The 27,635-nt window shown below is 54.5% G+C and overlaps 2 long non-coding RNA genes across 7 annotated transcripts in view; one reads left to right on the top strand and one right to left on the bottom strand.

The window, feature by feature from the left end:
- The window catches only part of LOC131821191 (uncharacterized), a 192,892-nt gene that overhangs the window by 143,177 nt on the left and 22,080 nt on the right, over window positions 1-27,635 (top strand). For 3 of the 5 annotated variants that reach the window (XR_009349858.1, XR_009349859.1, XR_009349855.1), the window contains 2 exons: window positions 15,515-15,696; window positions 17,965-18,076. This is a non-coding gene — a long non-coding RNA (uncharacterized LOC131821191). Of the gene's footprint in view, window positions 1-15,514; window positions 15,697-17,964; window positions 18,077-21,873; window positions 24,592-26,741; window positions 26,819-27,635 lie in introns of those variants that run through there. The other 2 variants (XR_009349856.1, XR_009349857.1) reach the window with 2 other exon arrangements.
- LOC131821193 (uncharacterized) overlaps window positions 19,800-27,635 on the bottom strand; it is a 139,348-nt gene continuing 131,512 nt past the window's right edge. For both annotated transcript variants that reach the window (XR_009349861.1, XR_009349860.1), the window contains exon 3: window positions 19,800-22,687. This is a non-coding gene — a long non-coding RNA (uncharacterized LOC131821193). The remainder of the gene's footprint in view (window positions 22,688-27,635) is intronic.

Here is a 27,635-nt window from a genome sequence, read left to right as displayed (position 1 = left end):
CCGGGACCCCTCCGTCCTCCGGCCGCGGGTGTTGACCCCACGGCGGGTGCCCGCGGGCGGCCGCCGACCTTGGTGCCTGGGCTCTCGGAGGCCTCAGGGTCAGGCGGACCTCTCGGTGGCGGGGGGCGGGGGGGCGTCGGGGGAAAGGGTCCTGACTGAGGACCGGGCACCGGCCGTCGGGGCGTGGCCGGGCCTCCGGGCCCAGGGCCAGAACCGCGTGTGTCCCGCCCCGGGTGTCCCGCCGAGCGGCGCGGGCCAAGATTGAGCCCCGGCTGGGTCCGTGGCCGGGGTCGGGAGCCTCGGCGACCCACGCCGGACCCCGTGAGCCTCACGCTTGCTTTTGGGCAGGCTACGACGAGCCAGGGGAGACGTGGTGCCCCGGTCCTCCCAACCCGAGGTGCGGGAGGTCTCCCCCAGGAGAGTGGCGGCAACCTGGGAGCCGCCATGTTGCAGCCAGGGTGGACAGGGCTTGGCCTTTTTTCTTCAGCGAAGGGCGGAGGGAGAGGCCCTGGGGGAAGGGCCACTTGGCTTTCGTGGTGCAATACTGCCATCAAGCGGAACTCTCCTGCCATCCCGGGAGCCCCCCGCTGCGGCCGGCCTGGGCGGGAAGTGGGCGTCCCAGGCGGGACAGAAGGGGCCCTGCGATCCCACGGTGCCTGGCCCCTTGGAGAGGCGCCTCCACACCACCGGTCCTTTGATGACCAACCCCGGAGCAAGCGTGGCATTGGGGCGCGGAGGCAGGAGCCAGCCGGCCCCGTTCTCTTGTCGTTGCCCTGCCCTGCCCGCTGCGGTGGGCTGTTGGCGATGGGGGCCCAGAACGGGAAGTGTGCAAACTCCGACTGGGAGGCCCAGGGCGGACCCGGACCTGGGCGGGCGGCTCTGCCTGGACATGGTTGGGGGAGCCCTGGGGCCAGGCCTCCGCGGGACGTCCTAGGCGGGGAAGCCCCGGGAGATGGCACTGCAGCTGCCCAGTGTATGTCAGGCGGCGGCTTCCTGGGCCCAGATCCGTTATCTGGGCCCGGGGCGGGGGGGTGGGGCAGGGGCAGGGGTAGGAGGGGAACGAGGCTGCTGCTGCTGCTTCCACTTTGGCTCGTACCCGTGTCGGGGCCTGTCCCTCCCGGACTCTGCTCCGTTGGGTCGGCGCCGCCACCATCTCCCCCGCCGCCTCCCTCTCGGGACCAGCGTGTCCTCCAGGTGCCTTGACACCGGGTGGCCTGGGGATCACACCTGATCCCCAGAAGCCGGCACGGGGACGTCAGGGTCCCCCGCCTCCGTCCCCACCAACAATGGCAGCAGCCCTCCAGGTTTCGTGTTGGCGGTTGGCGGGGTTTGCAGGGCCCTGGGCCCACCCGACCCATCCTGCTCCAGCTCCTTGGGGATGGGTCCCCGCGTCCCCGGATCGCCCCCGCCCCTCAATCCAGAGGCCTGGCGCCCAGGGCCCGCTGGGTTCTCCTTCCCGCTCCGGGCTGCCTTCCAGCCCTCTGGTCCCGCCCCGACATGGCGGCCACCAGGGTGCGTGCTCAGCACTGGCTTCCCGTGTGCCGGAGCCGCAGGGCCCCGGGCCCGGCGCTCTGTCGCGCTGCCCATCTCCGGAACCTCCAGGGTTGCCCAGGGCGGGTACGGGGTGGGGATGCCTGCACCTCGCGTCCGCTGCGTGGACAGGCGGACGGAGGGCCCGTCGCCCGTCCCGCCTGGGACTCCCACGTCACTCCTGGGCCTCCGGACTCGGGGAAGGCGCAGCAGCATGGTGCTCCCGGGTCCGCCAAGGAGTTCCGCTTGATGGCAGTATTGCACCACGTAGGCCAACCGCCCCTTCCCCCACAGCCTCTCCCTCCGCCCTTTGCCGAAGGAAAAAGGCCACGCCGGAATCGGGCAGAAATAAAAACCAAAACACAAGAGAGAGGCCAGGCCAGTGTCCATCCTCCCTGCGTCCCCGCATGGCGGCTCCCAGGCCTCGGCCCCACTCTGGGGGGGTGGTGGGGAGCATTCCGCGTTCCGAGGCTCCTGCGATTTGACCCTGGTCCCTGGGCAGCGGGCCCAGCCACGCTGTCTCAGGTGGACCCACGGTCAGTGACCGGCGTGCCACGGGCACGAGGGAGGCTCACGGTCTGCATCACTGGGACCACGCTTAGCGGAGGCCCCGGCCGTCCCAGTAGCCCACGTGCGGAAGAGGGCCCGGGATGGGTCATGCCTGCTCCGCCTCCACACGAGTCCCCAAGCATCCGCACACGTCCACCACCGGCACCCCGAGCGCGTGCTTGGAGGGGGGCTCGTGCCTCTTGTCCTCACAGGTGTCAGCTCCCAGACAGGCCCTCGGCATTTGTGGGTGGTGGTTGGGGGCGGGTGTGGTTTGGGGTAGGAGAGAGCCAGTGGCTGTCCAGGCTCACCTCCTTGGTGGCCAGAGCCCCCGGGGCAGCGGGGTGTTGACAGCCTGGATCGCCTTGTCCCCCAGGCCTTGCCCGCGAGCCCGGGGGCATCCGCGCGGTTTGGGCCGCGGCGTCCCCAGGGGCCCCCGCGGTTCGTTGGGTCCCTGGAACCGTAGGCCACCCTGCTTGGCTTGCCGTCCCCTGGGGGCCTCCGCAGAGCGGAGCGAGTGGGTCACCCTGGCCCCTAGGCCGGGGAGCCGGGTCTCGCTGGCCTTGTCGTGACTGCAAGTGGGGAGGAGGGTGGGTGTCGCGGCGGTGACACCGCGGGAGGAGGTCCTTGAGGGCCAGGGCCGTCTCCGGGCAGGCACGTGTAGCCTGTGCGGCGGGTGCCGACAAGGGCTCCGCGGGGGACCGTGGGGCCCCGTGGGGCCCGTGCCCGGACTGTACTTGGCGAGCCGACCGCCAACCCAACGCAGCTGTCCCCCGACCCCGCGCCACGTTACCCTCCCTTGGCGCCACGCGGACCATCCGACCCTGCGGGCGCTGGACTGCCCTTGGAGCCAGGCCGTTCGTTCGCGGGGCGGCGCATCCCCGTTGGGGGTCTTCCCGTGGCTCTGGCCTGCGCCTTCGAGGGTGCTCAGGCCTTCACTCTGTGGGCAGGAGGGGGACCCCTGTGACGGGTGCCAGACCCCGGAGAATGGAGACTGGCGGTTTCAGCCGGGGCGCGACGGAGAGGTGGGTGCCGGTGGGCACTGTCGGTCAGCCCTCTGGGAAGGGTGACCCCTGGGACCCGAGGGCGGCCCGGGCCAGGAGCCTGTCAGGGTAGTAGCGCGGGGACGCGGGCAACCCCTGAGAGGGGCGCCGACCGCTCTTGCTCCGTTCACCTTGGCCCTGGGACGGGCAGGCCGGCAGGCGGGCGGGCGGGCGGGCGGGCGGTGTGTGCCCCGACCGGTGCCACGGGGCCACGACCTACATCGCCCGTGCCCGACCGACCTTGGGAGGACGTGTCTCTTGGTGGGGCCGCTTGGCACCTGGTTGAGAGAGCGGAGGCCGACGGGTGCGTCATCTTTCTCCCGCTAGGCCCAGAGCGGGCCTCAGGCCTCGGGGCCTGAGTCTGTCAGGGGAGCGGTGGGTGAGGGGGGTGCGGGGGTTGGGAGGGGCGTCGGGGGTGGAAGTGTTTTTCATCCGCCGGCGTTCGTAGGACCGAAGCAAGGAAAGGGAGCGGAAGGAACCCCTCGAGGTGGAGGTGGACGTGGAGGTAGGTGGCCGGGGTGTGAGGGTCAGGGTGTTGCGAGTCAGGGCTTTTGCTTACCACGGGAGGGACGGAGCGTCTGCTCCCTGCCCGGACAGCACCCCCCCGGCCCCCCCCACCCCCCCCCACCCCCCGCGAGAAGCAGCCTCTCCCTTTTGCCGGGCGGGAAGCAAAAATGTTCCCCAAGGTTTGAAGGCAGGCGAGGCGCGTGGCATTCTCGAGGAGGCAGAGGGCTCCGCGTGCCTGAAAGGAGCACCGTGAAAGGGCCTTGGGCGCAGGGACTGGGATCGATTCGGACGTCTGTCCTTGAACGCTGTCGGCGCGTGCTGTGGGGCGCTGAGGGCCACCAGCTGAGGTTTGGGAAAGGGTGACATCCGGCTGTGGTCTACCACGTTTTCCGGGGTCGGCGGCCTCTGTGAGCGGGTGCGTGCATGCGTGTGTTGGAGTGAATTGGCGCGAGCGTGGGTCTGTGTGAGCACCGGTGTGTTTGGAGGGCGTACGTAGCGTGGGTGTGAGTGTGGGCATCTCCGCGAGTGCGCGCGCGCGCCCGTCTTCCCTTCTCTTGTGCCCCAGGTCCGAGGGTTCGGTCGTCAGGGTGCAGTGGATGTGACCGGGAGGTGTCCACCCCGGGATGCGGCTCGATGGACGGGACAGAGGAGCAGCAGCGTCGTGCGTTGGCCTGGTGTCCCGGTCGGCTGGGACCGGTCGGCCCCGGCCCGGAGGTGCAGGGGCGCCCCTGGGGGTTGCCCCTCCCTGGCCTTCCCCTCCGGCTGGAGCTGTCCAGAGGTGGAGCCTGACCCGCAGGAGAGGCGGTGGAGAAGGTCCCGGGGCCCGGGACCCCTCCGTCCTCCGGCCGCGGGTGTTGACCCCACGGCGGGTGCCCGCGGGCGGCCGCCGACCTTGGTGCCTGGGCTCTCGGAGGCCTCAGGGTCAGGCGGACCTCTCGGTGGCGGGGGGCGGGGGGGCGTCGGGGGAAAGGGTCCTGACTGAGGACCGGGCACCGGCCGTCGGGGCGTGGCCGGGCCTCCGGGCCCAGGGCCAGAACCGCGTGTGTCCCGCCCCGGGTGTCCCGCCGAGCGGCGCGGGCCAAGATGGAGCCCCGGCTGGGTCCGTGGCCGGGGTCGGGAGCCTCGGCGACCCACGCCGGACCCCGTGAGCCTCACGCTTGCTTTTGGGCAGGCTACGACGAGCCAGGGGAGACGTGGTGCCCCGGTCCTCCCAACCCGAGGTGCGGGAGGTCTCCCCCAGGAGAGTGGCGGCAACTTGGGAGCCGCCATGTTGCAGCCAGGGTGGACAGGGCTTGGCCTTTTTTCTTCAGCGAAGGGCGGAGGGAGAGGCCCTGGGGGAAGGGCCACTTGGCTTTCGTGGTGCAATACTGCCATCAAGCGGAACTCTCCTGCCATCCCGGGAGCCCCCCGCTGCGGCCGGCCTGGGCGGGAAGTGGGCGTCCCAGGCGGGACAGAAGGGGCCCTGCGATCCCACGGTGCCTGGCCCCTTGGAGAGGCGCCTCCACACCACCGGTCCTTTGATGACCAACCCCGGAGCAAGCGTGGCATTGGGGCGCGGAGGCAGGAGCCAGCCGGCCCCGTTCTCTTGTCGTTGCCCTGCCCTGCCCGCTGCGGTGGGCTGTTGGCGATGGGGGCCCAGAACGGGAAGTGTGCAAACTCCGACTGGGAGGCCCAGGGCGGACCCGGACCTGGGCGGGCGGCTCTGCCTGGACATGGTTGGAGGAGCCCTGGGGCCAGGCCTCCGCGGGACGTCCTAGGCGGGGAAGCCCCGGGAGATGGCACTGCAGCTGCCCAGTGTATGTCAGGCGGCGGCTTCCTGGGCCCAGATCCGTTATCTGGGCCCGGGGCGGGGGGGTGGGGCAGGGGCAGGGGTAGGAGGGGAACGAGGCTGCTGCTGCTGCTTCCACTTTGGCTCGTACCCGTGTCGGGGCCTGTCCCTCCCGGACTCTGCTCCGTTGGGTCGGCGCCGCCACCATCTCCCCCGCCGCCTCCCTCTCGGGACCAGCGTGTCCTCCAGGTGCCTTGACACCGGGTGGCCTGGGGATCACACCTGATCCCCAGAAGCCGGCACGGGGACGTCAGGGTCCCCCGCCTCCGTCCCCACCAACAATGGCAGCAGCCCTCCAGGTTTCGTGTTGGCGGTTGGCGGGGTTTGCAGGGCCCTGGGCCCACCCGACCCATCCTGCTCCAGCTCCTTGGGGATGGGTCCCCGCGTCCCCGGATCGCCCCCGCCCCTCAATCCAGAGGCCTGGCGCCCAGGGCCCGCTGGGTTCTCCTTCCCGCTCCGGGCTGCCTTCCAGCCCTCTGGTCCCGCCCCGACATGGCGGCCACCAGGGTGCGTGCTCAGCACTGGCTTCCCGTGTGCCGGAGCCGCAGGGCCCCGGGCCCGGCGCTCTGTCGCGCTGCCCATCTCCGGAACCTCCAGGGTTGCCCAGGGCGGGTACGGGGTGGGGATGCCTGCACCTCGCGTCCGCTGCGTGGACAGGCGGACGGAGGGCCCGTCGCCCGTCCCGCCTGGGACTCCCACGTCACTCCTGGGCCTCCGGACTCGGGGAAGGCGCAGCAGCATGGTGCTCCCGGGTCCGCCAAGGAGTTCCGCTTGATGGCAGTATTGCACCACGTAGGCCAACCGCCCCTTCCCCCACAGCCTCTCCCTCCGCCCTTTGCCGAAGGAAAAAGGCCACGCCGGAATCGGGCAGAAATAAAAACCAAAACACAAGAGAGAGGCCAGGCCAGTGTCCATCCTCCCTGCGTCCCCGCATGGCGGCTCCCAGGCCTCGGCCCCACTCTGGGGGGGTGGTGGGGAGCATTCCGCGTTCCGAGGCTCCTGCGATTTGACCCTGGTCCCTGGGCAGCGGGCCCAGCCACGCTGTCTCAGGTGGACCCACGGTCAGTGACCGGCGTGCCACGGGCACGAGGGAGGCTCACGGTCTGCATCACTGGGACCACGCTTAGCGGAGGCCCCGGCCGTCCCAGTAGCCCACGTGCGGAAGAGGGCCCGGGATGGGTCATGCCTGCTCCACCTCCACACGAGTCCCCAAGCATCCGCACACGTCCACCACCGGCACCCCGAGCGCGTGCTTGGAGGGGGGCTCGTGCCTCTTGTCCTCACAGGTGTCAGCTCCCAGACAGGCCCTCGGCATTTGTGGGTGGTGGTTGGGGGCGGGTGTGGTTTGGGGTAGGAGAGAGCCAGTGGCTGTCCAGGCTCACCTCCTTGGTGGCCAGAGCCCCCGGGGCAGCGGGGTGTTGACAGCCTGGATCGCCTTGTCCCCCAGGCCTTGCCCGCGAGCCCGGGGGCATCCGCGCGGTTTGGGCCGCGGCGTCCCCAGGGGCCCCCGCGGTTCGTTGGGTCCCTGGAACCGTAGGCCACCCTGCTTGGCTTGCCGTCCCCTGGGGGCCTCCGCAGAGCGGAGCGAGTGGGTCACCCTGGCCCCTAGGCCGGGGAGCCGGGTCTCGCTGGCCTTGTCGTGACTGCAAGTGGGGAGGAGGGTGGGTGTCGCGGCGGTGACACCGCGGGAGGAGGTCCTTGAGGGCCAGGGCCGTCTCCGGGCAGGCACGTGTAGCCTGTGCGGCGGGTGCCGACAAGGGCTCCGCGGGGGACCGTGGGGCCCCGTGGGGCCCGTGCCCGGACTGTACTTGGCGAGCCGACCGCCAACCCAACGCAGCTGTCCCCCGACCCCGCGCCACGTTACCCTCCCTTGGCGCCACGCGGACCATCCGACCCTGCGGGCGCTGGACTGCCCTTGGAGCCAGGCCGTTCGTTCGCGGGGCGGCGCATCCCCGTTGGGGGTCTTCCCGTGGCTCTGGCCTGCGCCTTCGAGGGTGCTCAGGCCTTCACTCTGTGGGCAGGAGGGGGACCCCTGTGACGGGTGCCAGACCCCGGAGAATGGAGACTGGCGGTTTCAGCCGGGGCGCGACGGAGAGGGGGGTGCCGGTGGGCACTGTCGGTCAGCCCTCTGGGAAGGGTGACCCCTGGGACCCGAGGGCGGCCCGGGCCAGGAGCCTGTCAGGGTAGTAGCGCGGGGACGCGGGCAACCCCTGAGAGGGGCGCCGACCGCTCTTGCTCCGTTCACCTTGGCCCTGGGACGGGCAGGCCGGCAGGCGGGCGGGCGGGCGGGCGGGCGGTGTGTGCCCCGACCGGTGCCACGGGGCCACGACCTACATCGCCCGTGCCCGACCGACCTTGGGAGGACGTGTCTCTTGGTGGGGCCGCTTGGCACCTGGTTGAGGGAGCGGAGGCCGACGGGTGCGTCATCTTTCTCCCGCTAGGCCCAGAGCGGGCCTCAGGCCTCGGGGCCTGAGTCTGTCAGGGGAGCGGTGGGTGAGGGGGGTGCGGGGGTTGGGAGGGGCGTCGGGGGTGGAGGGGTGTGTCCCACAGGGTGTTTTTCATCCGCCGGCGTTCGTAGGACCGAAGCAAGGAAAGGGAGCGGAAGGAACCCCTCGAGGTGGAGGTGGACGTGGAGGTAGGTGGCCGGGGTGTGAGGGTCAGGGTGTTGCGAGTCAGGGCTTTTGCTTACCACGGGAGGGACGGAGCGTCTGCTCCCTGCCCGGACAGCACCCCCCCGGCCCCCCCCACCCCCCCCACCCCCCGCGAGAAGCAGCCTCTCCCTTTTGCCGGGCGGGAAGCAAAAATGTTCCCCAAGGTTTGAAGGCAGGCGAGGCGCGTGGCATTCTCGAGGAGGCAGAGGGCTCCGCGTGCCTGAAAGGAGCACCGTGAAAGGGCCTTGGGCGCAGGGACTGGGATCGATTCGGACGTCTGTCCTTGAACGCTGTCGGCGCGTGCTGTGGGGCGCTGAGGGCCACCAGCTGAGGTTTGGGAAAGGGTGACATCCGGCTGTGGTCTACCACGTTTTCCGGGGTCGGCGGCCTCTGTGAGCGGGTGCGTGCATGCGTGTGTTGGAGTGAATTGGCGCGAGCGTGGGTCTGTGTGAGCACCGGTGTGTTTGGAGGGCGTACGTAGCGTGGGTGTGAGTGTGGGCATCTCCGCGAGTGCGCGCGCGCGCCCGTCTTCCCTTCTCTTGTGCCCCAGGTCCGAGGGTTCGGTCGTCAGGGTGCAGTGGATGTGACCGGGAGGTGTCCACCCCGGGATGCGGCTCGATGGACGGGACAGAGGAGCAGCAGCGTCGTGCGTTGGCCTGGTGTCCCGGTCGGCTGGGACCGGTCGGCCCCGGCCCGGAGGTGCAGGGGCGCCCCTGGGGGTTGCCCCTCCCTGGCCTTCCCCTCCGGCTGGAGCTGTCCAGAGGTGGAGCCTGACCCGCAGGAGAGGCGGTGGAGAAGGTCCCGGGGCCCGGGACCCCTCCGTCCTCCGGCCGCGGGTGTTGACCCCACGGCGGGTGCCCGCGGGCGGCCGCCGACCTTGGTGCCTGGGCTCTCGGAGGCCTCAGGGTCAGGCGGACCTCTCGGTGGCGGGGGGCGGGGGGGCGTCGGGGGAAAGGGTCCTGACTGAGGACCGGGCACCGGCCGTCGGGGCGTGGCCGGGCCTCCGGGCCCAGGGCCAGAACCGCGTGTGTCCCGCCCCGGGTGTCCCGCCGAGCGGCGCGGGCCAAGATGGAGCCCCGGCTGGGTCCGTGGCCGGGGTCGGGAGCCTCGGCGACCCACGCCGGACCCCGTGAGCCTCACGCTTGCTTTTGGGCAGGCTACGACGAGCCAGGGGAGACGTGGTGCCCCGGTCCTCCCAACCCGAGGTGCGGGAGGTCTCCCCCAGGAGAGTGGCGGCGTCCTGGGAGCCGCCATGTTGCAGCCAGGGTGGACAGGGCTTGGCCTTTTTTCTTCGGGGAAGGGCCACGTGGCTTTCGTGGTGCAATACTGCCATCAAGCGGAACTCTCCTGCCATCCCGGGAGCCCCCTGCTGCGGCCGGTCTGGGCGGGAAGTGGGCGTCCCAGGCGGGACAGAAGGGGTCCTGCGATCCCATGGTGCCTGGCCCCTTGGGGAGGCGCCTCCACACCACCGGTCCTTTGATGACCAACCCCGGAGCAAGCGTGGCATTGGGGCGCGGAGGCAGGAGCCAGCCGGCCCCGTTCTCTTGTCGTTGCCCTGCCCTGCCCGCTGCGGTGGGCTGTTGGCGATGGGGGCCCAGAACGGGAAGTGTGCAAACTCCGACTGGGAGGCCCAGGGCGGACCTGGGCGGGCGGCTCTTCCTGGACATGGTTGGGGGAGCCCTGGGGCCAGGCCTCCACGGGACGTCCTAGGCGGGGAAGCCCCGGGAGATGGCACTGCAGCTGCCCAGTGTATGTCAGGCAGCGGCTTCCTGGGCCCAGATCCGTTATCTGGGCCCGGGGCGGGGCGGGGGGTTTCGGGCAGGGTCAGGGGTACGAGGGGAACGAGGCTGCTGCTGCCTCTTCCACTTTGGCTCGTACCCGCGTGGTGGCCTGTCCCTCCCGGACTCTGCTCCGTTGGGTCGGCCCCGCCGCCTCCCTCTCGGGACCAGCGTGTCCTCCAGGTGCCTTGACACCCGGTGGCCTGGGGATCACACCTGATCCCTAGAAGCCGGCACGGGGACGTCTGGGTCCCGCCTCTGTCCCCACCTCCAATGGCAGCAGCCCTCCAGGTTTCGTGTTGGCGGTTGGCGGGGTTTGCAGGGCCCTGGGCCCACCCGATCCATCCTGCTCCAGCTCCTTGGGGATGGGTCCCCGCGTCCCCGGATCGCCCCCGCCCCTCAATCCAGAGGCCTGGCGCCCAGGGCCCGCTGGGTTCTCCTTCCCGCTCCGGGCTGCCTTCCAGCCCTCTGGTCCCGCCCCGACATGGCGGCCACCAGGGTATGTGCTCAGCACTGGCTTCCCATGTGCCGGAGCCGCCGGGCCCCGGGCCTGGCGCTCTGTCGCGCTGCCCCGGGCCTGGCGCTCTGTCGTGGTGCCCATCTCCGGAACCTCCAGGGTTGCCCAGGGCGGGTACGGGGTGGGGATGCCTGCACCTCGCGTCCGCTACGTGGACAGGCGGACGGAGGGCCCTTCACCCGTCCTGCCTGGGACTCCCAGGTCACTCCTGGGCCTCTGGACTCGGGGAAGGAGCAGCAGCATGGTGCTCCCGGGTCCGCCAAGGAGTTCCGCTTGATGGCATTATTGCACCACGTAGGCCAACCGCCCCTTCCCCCACAGCCTCTCCCTCCGCCCTTTGCCGAAGGAAAAAGGCCAAGCCAGAATCGGGCAAGAAATAAAAACCAAAACACAAGAGAGAGGCCAGTCCAGTGTCCTTCCTCCCTGCGTCCAGCATGGCGGCTCCCACGCTTCGGCCCCACTCTGGTGGGGTGGTGAGGAGCATTCCGCGTTCCGAGGCTCCTGCTATTTGACCCTGGTCCCCTGGGCAGCGCGCCCAGCCACGCTGTCCTAGGTGGACCCACGGTCAGTTACTGGTGTGCTACGGGCACGAGGGAGGCTCACGGTCTGCATCACTGGGACCACACTTAGCGGAGGCCCCGGCCGTCCCAGTAGCCCAGGTGTGGAAGAGGGCCTGGGATGGGTCATGCCTGCTCCGCCTCCTCACGAGTCCCGAAGCATCCGCACATGTCCACCACCGGCACCCCAAGCTTGTGTTTGGAGGGGCGCTCGTGCTCTTGTCCTCACAGGTGTCAGCTCCCAGACAGCCCCTCGGCCTTTGTGCATGTTGGTTAGGCGCGGGTGGGGGTGGTTTGGGTTAGGAGAGAGCCAGTGGCTGTCCAGGCTCACCCCCTTGTTGGCAAGAGTTCCTGGGGCAGTGTTCAAACTCTGACTTGGAGCCCCAGGGCAGCCCTGGACCTCCTGTTCTGTCTTGACCTGTTTGGGGAGTCCTGGCTCTAGTGAATCCCCAATGCTTGTAAGGTCTTGCATATTCCTCATAGGCTTAAACAAAATCACATAGTATGATTCTTGGTGGTTCCCCATAGGTGCCCAAGCATCTGGACCTTAAGGGCCGTTTTATCTTTGCTGGTCTAGTGGAATTTCTCTCTGACGTCGTTTTTTGAGTCTTTGAGCACATTTACCTTTCCTCAGTTGGAAAGTATATTTGCCGTTTTTACTCACAGTGCTTTTGATGTTTTTTTTTTTGCACCTGAACGCCAAGGCAAGGACTACCTTGTGGGGTAGAGTGGGACTTCTTCTTCTTCTTCTTTTTTTTTTTTTTTTTTTTTTAAGATTTTATTTATTTCACACAGAGAGAGAGATCACAATTAGGCAGAGAGGGAGGCGGAAACAGGCTTCTTGTTGAGCAGATAGCCTGATGCGGGGCTCTATCCCAGGATCCTGAGATCATGACCTGAGCTGAAACCAGAGGCTTAATCCACTGAGCCACCCAGGCACCCCTAGAGTGGGACTTCTGTTGCTGTTACAGAAAGCAGCTAAGTCATAAACCTCAGTTGTACTCACGATTAGATATGGAGCCTATCTACCCAGTGACAAAGGGTTCTGACCCAGAATGAGACCCATCAGAGTCCATAAGGGAACTACCCTCAGGACAAAGGAGTCAGGTTGAAGGAGACCTTCTTCTCTGCCTTCAGTAGATTTAGTAGTTGAGATGCCATCTCCTGGGGTTTCCAAGGTTTCTGGCTCAGTCCTTTCTCCAGAACTCCTGGAGCCTGTAATTAGATGGCAGGAGAGGAGCAAATAATTGAGGACACCATGACCAGTCATTTGCATTCTTAACCTTTTTTAGCCACCTTCTCCCAGGAATTCCTGAGACTTCCATCTGGAGAAAGCATGGCCCTGGATTCCATTTACCCCTTGTTCTCCAGGCCTCAACCCCAAGCTTGCCCCCACCGCTGGGGAATCACCAAGAGGTCTGAAGACACTGGCTAAAACTCAGAGCTGTTGGGTTGAGTCGGGCCACAGATGAAGACTTTCTGTCAATGACAGAATTCAGGTGCATCCTCCCAGGCACACAGCCTTTTTTTCTAGACCCTTACAGTCCTTATTGTCCACTTCTGGAAAATCCTCTGGGGTGGCTCGTGCTCTTTGTCTAGCTCTTACCTGTTGTGTTTTAGTAGGGGAGCAAGTCTCTAGGCTCAGTTTTTCCTTTCACACACACCCCTTGTTTTCAATCCTCCTTGTAAGGTGTTGAAACCTGCTCCCTGCTCCTTCATTTCATACTTGTGAATCACTTAAATATGTGTATAGGTGTTCTTATATGGGCTTGTGCTTTGGGGGATCAACCTTCTTTGCCAAGCCTTGGATCCAGGTCCCAACATATGCCGACTGGTCCCAGTTCAATGTGTCCTTGGGGAACCTGGGTAGGTCAGTCAGTGGAACATGTGAGTTTGGATTTCAGGGTTGTGAGTTCAAGCCCCACATTTGGTGGAGAGCTTTAAAAATATGGTCTTAGTGTGCTATTCTGCACAGGGCGATAGCTGCACCCACAGAACATGGACCATGCGTCATATACCTGTGTCATATACCCTGTGTCATATACCCTCACACTGGGAGGGAGGCCAAGAAGTAGGGTGTTTCTGGGCTACAACATTTCTGACAGCTAGAGCACAAAAGAGTCCTAGATCCACCCAGTCCTGAATATGATGTAGTGAAATTTGTCCCATTTTCTGTTCCATCCCATCATATCCTGAGTGGGTATCTACACCTTGTGTCACATGTGACAAGTTAGGCCTTCTCAGATACTGTTGAGCATGGCACCCAGGCTTTTCTAAGTGGGAGACAACATACAGAATATAAAAAATACAATTCTAGCACTAACCTGCAATCTGAATTGTTCTTCCTTGTATGGGTCTAGTACCAAATAATCAAATTCTTCATTTTTCCTGCGAAGTGCTGTCCCAGAAAGGGTAACCACCTCCTACCCTTCCCCAGTTTATGTGGTTTTTTAGTTTGAGCCTGGATCTTCCAGGCTTGGGTTTCCCATGGCCCTGAGACCCCACACTGACCATGCTTCCTCCTCTTTGTCAGAGGTAGGTTTCCACAGGCCAGATGTCCTGGGAGTAGGAGCCTCAGCTCTTTGTTCCCTCAACATGGTGGCTGCTGAGGTCATACCCATGCAGTGTGGGGAGGCTGGAGGCCTGTGGTAGGCAACCTGGTACACTGGTCTCCTTGTTGGGTGAGCTCAGCTCCATCCACCCTGTGTCACTTCCCTCACCAATTCTGGAGGCATGCCCATTTGCTGTGTCCAGACCAGAATCTTGTGGGTGCCCCAGACCCACCCTTCCTCCATCACAGGCCTTTCTGGGTGGCCGCAGGGACAGATCCTGCAAGCTTTGCTCAAAAAGGGTCCATTTGATGGCACCGTTGCTCCAGAAATGACATTCTTGGTTGCTGTGGGGCCTGCCCTCCTCCCTTTCGAGTAGGAAAAAGGGCTCATGTAGGCCCCAAAGCCATCTAATCCCAAATAGTTTGCTGTATTGGGGTGTTGTGAGGTAGTGGCTTTTCCTGTTGGGCTTTCTACTGGCAGTAGGAATGTACCTGTAATGACATCCAAAGGAATCTACGCAGGTGTGGATCCAGTTCGACGTTTCTCTAAGAGTTTTAAGCGCATGTTTCCTGGTGACAGGGACCCTGTGGTTTTTGTTGTTGTTTTGGTATACTTGTGAATAGACCTTCATTTGGCAGTGTTTGGACAGAATCTTTGCCCCCCCCCCTTTTTTTTTTTTTAAGATTTTATTTATTTGATAGAGATCACAAGTAGATGGAGAGGCAGGCAGAGAGAGAGAGGGGAAGCAGGCTCCCCTCTGAGCAGAAAGTCTAATGCAGGGCTCGATCCCAGGACCCTGGGATCGTGACCCGAGCCGAAGGCAGAGGCTCTAACCCACTGAGCCACACAGGTGCCCCCCGAATCTTTGCTTTTTGAGCACATGGGTTCAAGGCAATAGGTGGCAGAAGTTCTTGATGTCCCCTTTTCTCCTTGAGGTATTGCCTGTCTTCTTTCATGCTCCTCCAGCATCTTCATCCAGTTTAAGGGCTCAGGAACAGGCTCAAGAGGGTGTAGGCCATTTTGGCAGCAGGAATAAATGACAGGGCCCAGTTCTGGTTAGAAGAAGGGAGGTGGGTTGCACAGGCTCACCTCCAGGAGCCTCAGGCAGTCAAATCAAAGGAGAAATCTTTACCTTTGTGTGATGACCACTCCTAAGTTGTCTTCCTCTTTGATCCTCTGTCCCACAGTGGGACAGTGAGGACCACGTAATTTTTGTCATGAAATTTTTTGTGTTCAACAATAATGAAGTGCATAGATACAGAGGACATTCTCCATTTCCATTGCTCTGATCCCCTAAAGCTCCTGTAGTAATAATACTTTTTGCATTTGACTGCTCACATAGCCTGGAAGTCCCCTGGTCTTGGCACATCTGTACAAAGCCAATGCCCTGTTGTCGTTTATATTTCCAGGGCATTGGATTCTTCCTTGGGGCCAAGGCATAGGCTATTTCAGTTGTTATTTCTCTTTGGACACTAGATTCTCCTTTCTTTCTTGCTACTCTTCTCTCTTCAACCTGGGGCTTTGGCATCTGTGGTACAATGTAAGGCTGCCCTCTCATCCGGCCTGCGTGTGTCACCGTCTACTCCAGAACCCGGGGGCCATCACTGAAGAAGAACTGGGTCCTCATGCCCTGTCCATTGCCTCTTGCTATGGGGTGGTTCATCTTCCTTTTGACTCCACTGTCAGTGACAGTGGGCTGTTGCACACCTACGTGTCTGGCTGCTAGATGTCTCTCATTTAGACTTCTCTCTGTGTGTGCCTGAGCAGCTGAATTGGTTAAGGGTCCATCTCTTGATTTTTGGTTCAAGTCATGATCTCAGGTCGTGGGATTGAGTCCCATGTTAGTCTCTCCTGCGTGTAAAGCCTGCTTAATAAGATTCTCTCCCTCTTCTTTACCCCCCGCCCCAACCCGTTCTGCTCTCTCTCATGCTCTTTCTGGAAAAAGAATGATAATAAATAAAAGATAATAGACAAATAAAGTGGTTTCTGTTTGCCCCTGCTGCAGGCCAATGGCTGCACTAGACCCGACGTGGGAAACCCCAGGAGTCTCCACAAAGAGGATCCAGTTCATATACCTATATGTTGGGAGGTTGCCATGCAATATGATGTTCTGGGCTGCAGAGTTCCTGAACTGTGTGAGGAGAATACCTGGATTCTCTCATTATGGGACATGATGTCCACCTCAAGGTACTAATGCTGATCACATTTGCTCCTGTTCCCTCCCCTTCTTCGTGCATAGCCACACCCTTTGTCATATGGGGCAGGTAGGGCTATCTGGGATGCCATGGGGCCTGGGACTCAGATTCTTTTTAGTGGGAACCAAAGTATACAAAAAAACTCTAGCTCTAACTTGTAGTGCACCAGCATTACTCTTCCTTGTCTGCATCTAGTACCAAAATCATCAGGAAATTCTTTATTCTGTCTGTAGAATGCTGCCCTGACAATGTGCCTGTAGCCTCCCTTGTTCCTGTGGTGTCTTGGCCTGGACACACCAGTCCTAGGTTCCCTGTTGCCCTGGACTGAAAGTGGGGATCCACAGGCCAGTTGACCTGGAGTATGAGCTTCAGTGTCTGGGTTCCTAACATGGCGGCTGCTGAGGCCACGCCCCCACAGCCTCCCGAGCCCTGCATTCTTTGCAGCTGGAGCTGGGCTCTCTCTATCCTGTGTTGTTTCTCTCTGATATTGGAGGTTGCCAGGTTGCTGTGTCTGATCCAGAATGTTCTGTGTGTCCTGGTCCCACCCTTCTTCCTATCATAAGATTTCCTCAAGGGAGCCACAGACAGCATCTCCAAGCTTCGCTCAAAAAGTGTCCACTTGATGGCAGTGTTGCTCCAGAAATGCCAACACAAGCTACCAAGTGTGGCCTCTTAGCCTTTCAAGAATCAGAAAAAGGGTGGGTGTGGGGTGTGTTAAAAGCCATCCTTGCTCTTCAAATGGGGTTGACTCTATTGAGCTGTTAAGGTGGTCCAGGTTTTTTCCTTTGGGTTTCTTGCTGGCAGTAGGAGTATACATAGAGACACTCAAGGAATACATATATCATCACATCTCAGAGTTTTAAGCTTGCATTTCCTGGCAAAAGGGACTCTGTTTTCTCTGTATTCTTATTGAGTGGAGATCCATGTGAATGTTCTAGGGCAGAATCTTTGTTTTCCAAGGACGCTGATTTATAGCAATAGATGTCCTGATGACCCGGATGATCCCGTTCTTGAGGTATTGCCTCTCTTCTGTGCTCAGCCAGGTACTGTATCTGGCTTAAGGGCTCAGGAGCAGGCCCTAGAATGTGTAGGCCATTGTGGCAGCAGGAAGAAATGACAGGGTCCAGGTCTGGTTATTTTTTTATTTTTTTTTTAAAAATATTTTATTTATTTATTTGACAGAGAGAGAGATCACAAGTAGGCAGAGAGGCAGGCAGAGAGAGAGGGGGGAAGCAGGCTCCCTGCTGAGCAGAGAGCCCGATGCGGGGCTCCATCCCAGGACCCTGAGATCATGACCTGAGCTGAAGGCAGAGGCTTAACCCACTGAGCCACCCAGGTGCCCCCCAGGTCTGGTTATTAAAGGGGAGATGGGTTGCCCAGGCTCACCTCCAGGAGCCTCAGGCAGTCATTCAGCCATTGTGTGCCCCCAGGATGGTTGTGGGTGGGTAGGGGTCCATGGGACAGTGGCCCTGTGGCTCCACAGTTACGACCTTAGTAAGGATCATTTGTTCTTGAGAGAATGTACTCTACCATCAAACCCCTAGTCATTTATTTGTACATATATGTGGAAATATGTACATATATATGGAAATATGTATTTCCAAACTCTTTTATTTTCCATGACTGCCTTAGAGAGGCTACCATGGGTAGAAATTTTTCCCAGTCAAAGCAAAAACTCTTAACATGGCTTGGTGACCATTCCCTATTTGTCCATCTGTGTTCTAATTCCCTTTCTGCATCAGGAATGTCTTGTCATTTTTCATCATGTATGTTTTAGCATTGAATGCCATGGATAACAATGAGACACAGAGGGCCATCTACGTTTCACCATTTTTTGTTCCCACAGTGCTCACAGAATAATAACATTCTTTTGTTTTTGGCTGCCGTTCTAGTATATAGTGAGTCTTGGCACATCTGTGACAGAGTAAATGCCCTATTCTGCTTGAACCTGTCCTTTTCTTTTTAAAGAGAGCCAGAGTGAGCACATGCTGGAGAAGCAGCAGGGGAAGAAAGAGAAGCAGATTCCCTGCTGAACAGGGAGTCCGACCTGGGGCTGATCGCAGGACCCTGGGACCATGACCGTAACCAAAGGCAGACATTTCACCGACTGAGCCACCCAGGCACCCCGTTTCTTTCTTAGTTTCTAAGAAAAGAAAGAAACTACCTGGGTAGGATGCCTGTGGCAGATGGGAACAAAGTTATTTCATGTGTCTCTTCTCTTTGGACATTAGATTTCTCTTTTCTTCCTCTTCTATGACAGGAGTGGCTCTGAGGCTGCGTACAGGTGTCTGTTTACCAGAGTTCGAATGTGTGTGACCGGAATACATTTTCCAATGTCAGTGTCCACCCAGAAGAAATCAGTTTGTCAAACCGTAAGTCAGCCACATCCTAGAATAAATGCCTTTATCACCAGAAAGTCAATGTGGTGCGTCTGTTTGGGCCAGAGAGGAGAAAGTTGGTGCCCATTTCCCCACATGTCACATGAGCTGCTGGTCAGTTGAGGATCGATTTGTAGAGGAGGATCCTAAGGATACAGGACTCTGAATTCTTTGGGTAAGGATATGCCATTGATAGGGGACTAGGGGTGCAGGTCTTATTTTAAAGCTTATTAGGTAAGTTAGGCAGAGAGAGTGGTACCTAGAAGAAAATACGCCTTCGGCTAATAGAGCTTGCAAGGAAGTTCCAAAGAAAAATGGCCTTCATTATTGTGAGCCAGTGTTTAGGGCTTGAAATGTCCATGTCATTTGGTGATAAAATTGGGCTGGTGGGAAATGGGGAAACCTGGTAATGAGTCTGGGACGGAGGGGTTCTTTCCATTGTGATGAAAATTTATAAAATTGATTTTGCTGATGTGTATACAACTCTGAATATGCTAAAGACCATTGAATTGTTCACTTGAAAGAAGTGAATTGTATGAACATGTATTTTTTAAAAAGAGGGGATCTTAAATCAACAACCTGCTGACTTCTAATCTTAAAAATCAGAAGATCAGCAAACTAACACAAAGCAAAAGCAGAAATAAGGTAGGGATAAAGGAAATACAGAATAGGAGAAGGAAACTAAGCATCAGTTTTTTGAAAAGATTGATTAAATTGATAGATCTTTAGACTGAATGGAGAAAGTAGAAATAACTGAAGTTAAAAATGTAAGGCAGGGGGAAATTATGGTCGGTCTATGCCAGAGAAATCAGATGGGTGATTGGATTGTATTATGAACAACTGTACCTAACAATTAAATAATAAGGTGAAATTAGTAGAAACATATAGGTTACCCAAAACTGATTCAAGAAGGTATAGATGATCTTAATAGACCTGTAGCAGTTCCGTATTTTGATTAAGTAGTTAAAAATCTCTTATCACATACCATTCCAGGACAAGATGTCATTATTGGGAAACTTTACCACTTAAAGAGGAATTGGCACTAATCCTCAAATCTTCTAATAAATCAGGAACACATCTGTATTAGGGTCCTTCAGAGAAATGGAGCCAGATAGAGAGGCAGAGAGATTTATTTTATGAGATTGGCTCATGTGGTAGTTGAGGCTGAGAAGTACAAAATCTGCATGGTAGGCTGGCATGCTTGAGATCCATGAGATAGGAGTGTTACAGCAGAGAGGAGGTAGAATTCTGTCTTCCTTGTGGGACTTCTGTCATTTTCCTTGTACGACCTTCAACTGATTGGATAAAGCCCACCTGTCTTGTAGATAGTAATCTGATTTGATGACTGAAATATCAATCTCATCTAAAAATACCTTCACTTCACAATTTAGACTGGTGCTGGACAAAATATCTAGGTGCCATGCTTAGCCACATTAACACATAAGATTAATTGTCTTAATATCCTATGTTGTTCTTTGAGACCAGCATTACCCTGGTACCAAAGCCAGGCAGAAATAACACAAGAGAACTACAGACCAATGTCTTATCTGACTATACACAAAAATCTTCAGCAAAATGCTAGCAAACATAGTCCAGGCATATTTAAAGATTATATCCCAGAAACAAGTGAGTTTTACCCAGGAATGCAAGGGTGGATAGCATGAGGAAATTAATTAGTGTAATATACACATAAATAGAATGGAGGTGAAAATCCACATGATCATTTTTAAAAATTTTTTTTAAAAGATTTTATTTATTTATTTGACAGAGATAACAAGTAGAGAGGCTGGCAGAGGGAAGCAGTCTCCCTGCTGAGCAGAGAGCCCAATGCGGGGCTTGATCCCAGGACCCTGAGATCATGACCTGAGCCGAAGGCACGGACCTAACCCACTGAGCCACCCAGGCGCCCCTGATCATTTCTATTGATGCAGAATAACTCCTTGACAAAATACCCTTTTACGAGAACAACAAAAATAGGAACTTCTGCAGCACAATAAAGGGCATATGTGAAAACCCCATAGGCAATGTCATTCTCAATGGTGAAAGACTAAAATCTTTCCAATGAGGAAAAGAAGGATGCCCATGATTGCCCCTTCCAAATTCTAGCCATAGCAAAATTAGGTGAGAAAAATAAAAGCCATCCAAATTGGATGTCTTTTTGCAGATAACATGAAGTATCCCAAGAGTACATACACACACTAAATGAATTTGGCAAAGGTGCTTATGGCAGAGGACAGTGTATACATAGACATGAGGAAGAGGAGGCACTGTGAAAACAGAACAGAGATATGTGGCCATGAACCAAGGGATACCAAAAGTTCTAAGGAAGGTAGAAAAGGGAAGAAAAAAATGGTCTCCTGTAGCCTCTGTGGAGTACAGCTCTACCAACATTTCAATTGTGGGCTTTGGCCCCCCAAAACTGTGAGAGAGAGATTTTTGTTGTTACAAACCACTCAGTTTGTGGTAATTTGTTATGGCAGCCCTAAGAAGCTAATACAATTATCCTTATACCACTTCAATTCCCTTTGATCTTCTACATGAATTTCATATTCCCTGTGGTGTTTTCCAGTTATTTAGATAAATAAGGTGGTGAGTTCACAAAGGAAAGGGAAAGAGTCAACAGTCATATTCTTTTAACATTATACCATACTTGTGCACACCTATGCAGTTAATGTGCAAATAATGACAACCAGTGCCTAGAAGGTGCCCTTAGGTCATTTGACTCTGTGGGAAAACTTCTAGTCAGGGTTTTTGCCTTTGATTATTTGACTTTCCGGAGAATCTACTGCTGCTGTTTCAAGAATCAATACATGGAGTTCAGGTTTATATATTTATTTCTGCTTCATTTTATAATTTAGAGCAAACAGTATGACTGTGGAGCAGGACATCCCTGAACAAAGGTGATGGTGGTGGGTATAATATTACAAGTTAGTAGAGGTAAAAGAGTTGGAAGAGGAGGAGCAATTCCTATGGGCAGAAGTAGTGCTAGGAGAGCTGGTGGTGGGAGGGCCCTCTATCTGCCTATGGGTGTAGTGGAGAGGTCCTGGAATTTATGAGCAACCTCCAAATCCAAGTCCATGTTCCTATATTATAAATAATTCAGTGTTTAAATACTTTTAATAGAATATGCAGCCCAGAGTGCATAGCAGTAGACAGTTGTGACTTTTTATAGATTATATATTGCATATTAATTTATCAGCATTCAGTGACATCACAGTACTTGCAAAGGAGTTGTATAGATATTCGATGAGCACTTCAAACACTACACAATGACTAGTTCTGCTAGCACTCTGATACTAAGAGAATTGACCTCCTTATCAAAGGCCTTGTGAAATAGTAATGCAAAATAATGAAAACCTAGATTTCATGATAAACCTATGCAAAGGAGAATCCTTGAACTGTTAGACTAGTTGGTTCACATATAGATAAAACAAGGTCATGGGCTGATCCTAAGGGAGTGGAGCACCAAGAATCTGTCTTATAGCAGTGGGGACTGAGCTGTTTTCTAATACCAATAACATTATAATAATAAGTAACATTACAACTTATCAAAAATTTTTCTGCATTTTTGATCCTCATTGGAACTCCATAATGTAGTTAGGAAAAGTAGTTTGATCTCAGAACTCTACTTACAGAAGAGTTATCAAACTCTAGAAATTTAAATGACTGATGAAATGTCTTGGATTTAATCAGTTTGAAAGCTTAGATCTCTTAATAAAGATTTTTTAAGTGTAATGGGATATTTTGGCATAGATAACTTTACATACCAACCTACCTTTTCTTTTTGCCAGGAAATACCATGGACCCAATTTTTCAAATCATCAAAACAATTTCCTCTCAACAGTTTTGCTTCTATAACATATTCTGTCACAATATCCAGGGCAACTTAATGAGCTTTTTCCCCACCTGAAAAAGATAAGTTGTTTTTAAAAACCCTTATTTATAGAGTCACTGAAACTAAAATGTATAATTGCCAGTAAGTCTGCTTGTGGCCACATTTTCCTTCTGACAAGATCATTTTCTTTTTAAAAAAAAGATTTATTTATTTTGAGACAGAGAGTGTGGACGAGGGTGGGGGGAGGTGCAGCGGGCAGGAACTAAGAGAGAAGAACCACCAGCGGTCTCCCCACTGAGTGCAGAGCTACCACCCTGAGATTACGACCTGAGTCAAAACCACGAGTCGGACACTTAAATGATTGAGCTACCCCAGGCACCTCTAGATTATTTTCTACCATTGAACTCAATGTGACAAGACAAAGAGTCTATGTAGCTTTAGTACTTTGGTCTGATGTTGCTGGAATTCTGTTCCAAGGCCTTTGAATTTTTTTCCTTGCAGCTCATCTTGAACTTGGGGTCAGGTTCTGAATTCTTCACTTCTCTGCATTAATCACCACTATGAATGTACACATAGTTTCAGGAAGGCTTTAAATAATATTCCATGTTAAATAAATGGAGGATTTTTTGCTCGCTGAAGTCTCAGACACTCAGAAGTTCAGGGTTCTTGATTATTTTCATGACAGTTCTGTGCAGAGGCAGGGCTGGTGGCCATCATGGTAGCAAGATGAACTGTGCTCCTAACTTCAGGTAAAAAACCACTTCTCACTTCTGGAAAATAAAAACGAAAAAATGAGAGGACAGAATAGTTTTTCTTTATATAGCATGAACACATTTATTGTTCTGCTGTTGAAAATTGATTGTACTTAACTTCTAAGACTTAATTAGAAAGCAAATCCTCATAATAAGCCCTTAACACCAAATGCTGGTGAGGCTGTGGCACAGCAGGAACTCTCGTTCATTGCCAGTGGCAATGCTCAGTGCCACTTTAGAAGACAGTTCTCATGCAAAACCTTTTTACAAAGGTTTTATTTTTTTATTTGAGAGAGCATGAGTTCGGGGAGGGCAGAGGGAGAAGCAGACTTCCCCCTCAGCAGAGCCCCATGTGGGGCTCGATCCCAGGACCCTGGGATCATGATCTAAGCCGAAGGCAGACACTTAACTGACTGAGCCACCCAGGCATCCAAAAGTAACCATCCTCTTACCATAAGATCCAGCGATTGTGATTGTATTTACCCTAGGGAGTTGAAAACCTGTCTGCACAGAAGCCTGTACACAAATGTTTACAGCAGCTTTATTCCTAATTGCCAAAACATGGAAGCAACCAAGATGTCCTTTAGTAGGTGAATGGATAAATGAATGGTGGTACCTCCAGACAATGGAATATAAATGGAATAAAAGAAACGAACAATCAAGCTACAAAAAGATACAGAGATGGGGGCACCTGGGTGGCTCAGTCAGTTCAGTGTCTGACTTCAGCTTAAGTTTTTGATCCCAGAGTCCTGGGATTGAGTCCCACATAAGCCTCCCTGCTCAGCAGGGAGTCTGCTTCTCCCTCTCCACTTATGGAGTCTCTCTCAAATAAGTATTTTTAAAAGACCAGTAGTTATGAGGGATTCCACAGGGTGGGGGGGATGAGATGAATTGGTGGAAACAGGAATATTTTTTTAGGGCAGTAGAACTCTGCTATATGATAATGTAATGGTGGATACATATCCTTATGTATTTGTGAAAATCCAAAGAAATACACCGCAAATGTTGAACTGCACTGTAAACTGTGGCCTTCATTACCCGTAACAAATGGACCACAGTAAGGCAAATTGTTAGTAATAGAGGAAACTAGAAAGAGGGAGTAGGTGAGGGATTATCTGTGAACACTGCACTTTCTAGTCATTTCTTGATAAACCTAAAACTACTCAGAAAAATAGACTATTAATTTTTTAAAGAACTATCAAGCAGTTAAATTTCTTTACTGTATAACCTTGAAAAGAGATTGTACTGATAGAATGCTCAAATGAATGGACATTAATGCAAATTCGAATCTTTCTACTTCAACCTTCATTGTCTGGCATCCAAAAAGAGGTGCTACTGTGTATAAAATAGTTATGTCCTCTGAGATGGCTGAGGCAAACCACTTGTATGAAATGTTATAAGAATAAAGGTGGGAGGTTAAAATATAGTACTAGGCCAGAGAGAGCATCTGATGGGGGTGACAGGTTCCAGAACAGATTCCAGAATATACCACCCCAAAGTATGTCTCTTTGGAACAGGGACTGTTCTAAGCTAAAGGCCGTTGAGAACCAGCCAACATAGGAAGGGTTCCAAAAATGACACAAGCTTTCTTTCATAAAGGACATTTCTATTGGTAAAGAGTTTCTCTCCCCCTCACCAGGGAGAGGAAGGCTATTACTATTTAATTTTTTCCCCAGATTTACTGAGATATAATTGACATGTAACGTGGTCTGAGTTTAAGGTATACCATGTGATTTGATATACGTACATCAGAGGTAAATGTACATCTAAGGATATGATTACCACAGTAGAGTTAGATAACATGCATCACCACTATGCAGTTACCTTTGTGTGTGTGTGGTGAGAACTTTTAAAGATCTCTTGGCAACTTTACAATCACCATGCTGTTCATTAGACCCCCAGAATAAATAATTTTATTATTATTTTGTAAATATTTTATTTGTCAGAGCGGGCACAAACAGGGGGAGTGGCAGAGAGAGAAGCAGGCTCTCTGCTGAGAAAGGAGCCCAATGTGGTACTCAATTCCAGGACCCTGGAAAATATCTCACTGTGGCTTATCCCAATCTTTTGAAATTTCAGACACTCCCCAAAGTCTTCATGGTCAGTGACCTTGATTCCAGCTTCACTGAGAAGATATGAGCTTGGTCAGCAGCTTCACTGCTATCCAAGTTTAAATTTTTCTGAATCCAGGGCACCTGGGTGGCTCAGTGGGTTAAGTATCTGCCTTCAGCTTGGGTAGTGATCCCAGGGTCCTGGGATCAAGTCCTGCATTGGGCTCATTGCTCAGCTGGGAGCCTGCTTCTCTTTCTGACAAATGAATAAACAAAATCTTAAAAAAAAAAAGATTTCTCTGAATCCATATTCTCATTTCCCCTCCTAAAATTAGCTCCTTGTGTGTGGTTTGTTTTTTTTTTTTTTAAGATTTTATTTGACACAGAGAGAGATCATAAGTAGGCAGAGAGGCAGGCAGAGACAGAGGAGGAAGCAGGCTCCCTGCTGAGCAGAAAGCCCAGGACCCTGAGATCATGGCCTGATCCGAAGGCAGAGGCTTAACCCACTGAGCCACCCAGGCGCCCCTCCTGTGTGCTTTTTGAGCATAGTGCTCAAACAAACACACTGTCCACAATTTCCTTCTGTAATGGCTTATTGCTACATTTGTGGAGAGGAACATAATCTACTTATAATTTAAAAATTAACCATACAAGTCCTATGTGAATGGAAAGAGGTCTTTTATAAGTCCACTAATCCTATCCTCTCTCCTTAGTGATGCAGCTAAGATCCAAGAAATATAAATGACTTAAAACCACAACCAACTGGTGGCAAAGCTGAACTCAGATTTTATAATGAATTCATATTATTTTATTACTACTTTATATCGCCTCTTAAAAGGACTCAGAATAAGAGAAGGAATACAGATAGTCACTGGAAGAATGGAGGTTCTTCCATTTGATTACAGAATAAAATGGAGTAAACATTGCTAAGAGGGTTATTTAAAATGGAGCCAGGAGGACACTGAAAAAGTGGGACATATATTTTCTGTCTCAGACTCCCAGAACTGTCACTGACTTCAGCTAAAAGCCAAGGCGTCTGCTGCGTGTTCAAATTGAACATATATGGGGGCATGCGGGTGGTTCCTTTGGTTAAGTGTCTGGCTCCTGATTTTGGCTCAGGTCATGATCTCAGCGTCATGAGATCAAACCCTGCATTGGGGACATGGAGACTGCTTAAGATTCTCTCTCCCGGGGCGCCTGGGTGGAGCCTGCTTCCTCCTCTCTCTCTCTGCCTGTCTCTCTGCTACTTGTGATCTCTGTCCGTCAAATAAATAAATAAAAATCTTTAAAAAAAAAAAAAAAAAGATTCTGTCTCCCTCTGACCCTCCCACACCCTGCTCACATGTGGGCACATGCTCTCTCTAAAATAAATAAATATAGGGGCGCCTGGGTGGCTCAGTGGGTTAAGCCTCTGCCTTCGGCTCAGGTCATGATCTCAGGGTCCTGGGATCGAGTCCCGCATCGGGCTCTCTGCTCAGCAGGAAGCCTGCTTCCTCCTCCTCTCTCTCTCTCTGCCTGTCTCTCTGCCTACTTGTGATCTCTCTCTGTCAAATAAATAAATAAAATATTAAAAATAAATAAATAAATAAATAAATAAATATAATCTTTAAAAAACACTTGAACATAAATGGACTTTCTTCCTGGCATTACTCTTAACAACCAGTCCAGTCACATTTCATTCAAGACAACTTATGTAAATTCCCTCTTTCCTCCTTAAAAACCTTTAGTTTTGTCTCTCCAGAACACACATTTAAAAAAAAAAAAAAAGGTCTTATGTTTCCTTTCTCTCTCTGTTAAATAAGTAGGAGGAGTGGGAGAAGAAGAAGCAGACTTCCCACCAAGCAGGCCCCCGATGCAGGGCTTGATCCCAGGACCCTGGGATCATGACCTGAGCCGAAGGCAGACCTTAACGACTGAGCCACCCAGGTGCCCTGGAGCACAATTTTGATTTCAGTTAACTCTGTGTCTCCCAGATTGCAAACCCTAAGACCCCCAGTAAACATACCAATTTTATTTTGCAGATTGCAGTTCTGCCTTTCAGTTATTACTTGGCGTCAGGAGTGACCAGTTACCATCTCCAGCATCATTGTGGATTTGAGTGGGTACCTACAAGTCTATTTCACTTGTCTCTTCAGTGGCTTTGGGTCATGGTGGTTAAGTCCTCTCCGTCCTAAACCTCCCTCTGGTTCAGGCCTTTAGCTGGGTGTTCTGTCTTGCTGGCTTCCATCCTCACTCATATTTGAGGAGAGGATTCTGTCCTCATGTTTCCTAGTGGAAGATTTCTGTTTAGTGGTCTTCTGAATACTAATTCATGGGAAATCCTGCTTCTAAGAAAGGCTTTTATGACCAACCCTCTATAGGACTCCTGCAGGTTTTATGTTTAAAGAATATTGTCCTTCCTACTGTAAATTTTTGTCCTGTTGGATTCTTATTACCTTGGGTGATTTTTAAAATTACGCTGGCAGGGTGCCTGCTGGCTTAGATGGTTAAGGGTCTGCCTTCAGCTCAGGCCATCATCTCCAGGTCCTGGAATAGAGTCCCATGTCAGGTTTCCAGCTGGGCAGGGAGTCTGCTTCTCCCTCTCCCTCTGCCTCTCCACCTGCTTGTGCTCTGCCTCCCTCTCTCTCAAATAAAACCTTTAAAAAAAAAACTCCACTGGCTAAAGATGGAGTAAAAATTAGCTCACTTGCATGCACAATTGGAAAAAGGCTATAAAGCCAAAACAAAGCCAGTAGAAAACTTCTTTTAATTGGTATCCAGAGGCCTTAAAATGAAAAACAGAAGTTTGCTTCCCTCACAGGCAGTTAGCTTCCAATTCACATCTTTCCAAGAGGCTTTCAAAATTAGAAGAATAGGCCAAATCCGTATAAACTCCTTCCTTCACACTCATGCACTATACCATCTCCTTTTCCTCT

This window comes from Mustela lutreola, chromosome X, assembly GCF_030435805.1.
Source record: "Mustela lutreola isolate mMusLut2 chromosome X, mMusLut2.pri, whole genome shotgun sequence".
NCBI lineage: Eukaryota > Metazoa > Chordata > Mammalia > Carnivora > Mustelidae > Mustela > Mustela lutreola.
Note: the sequence above shows the minus strand (reverse complement) of the source record. Positions and strands in the feature narration are given on the sequence as shown.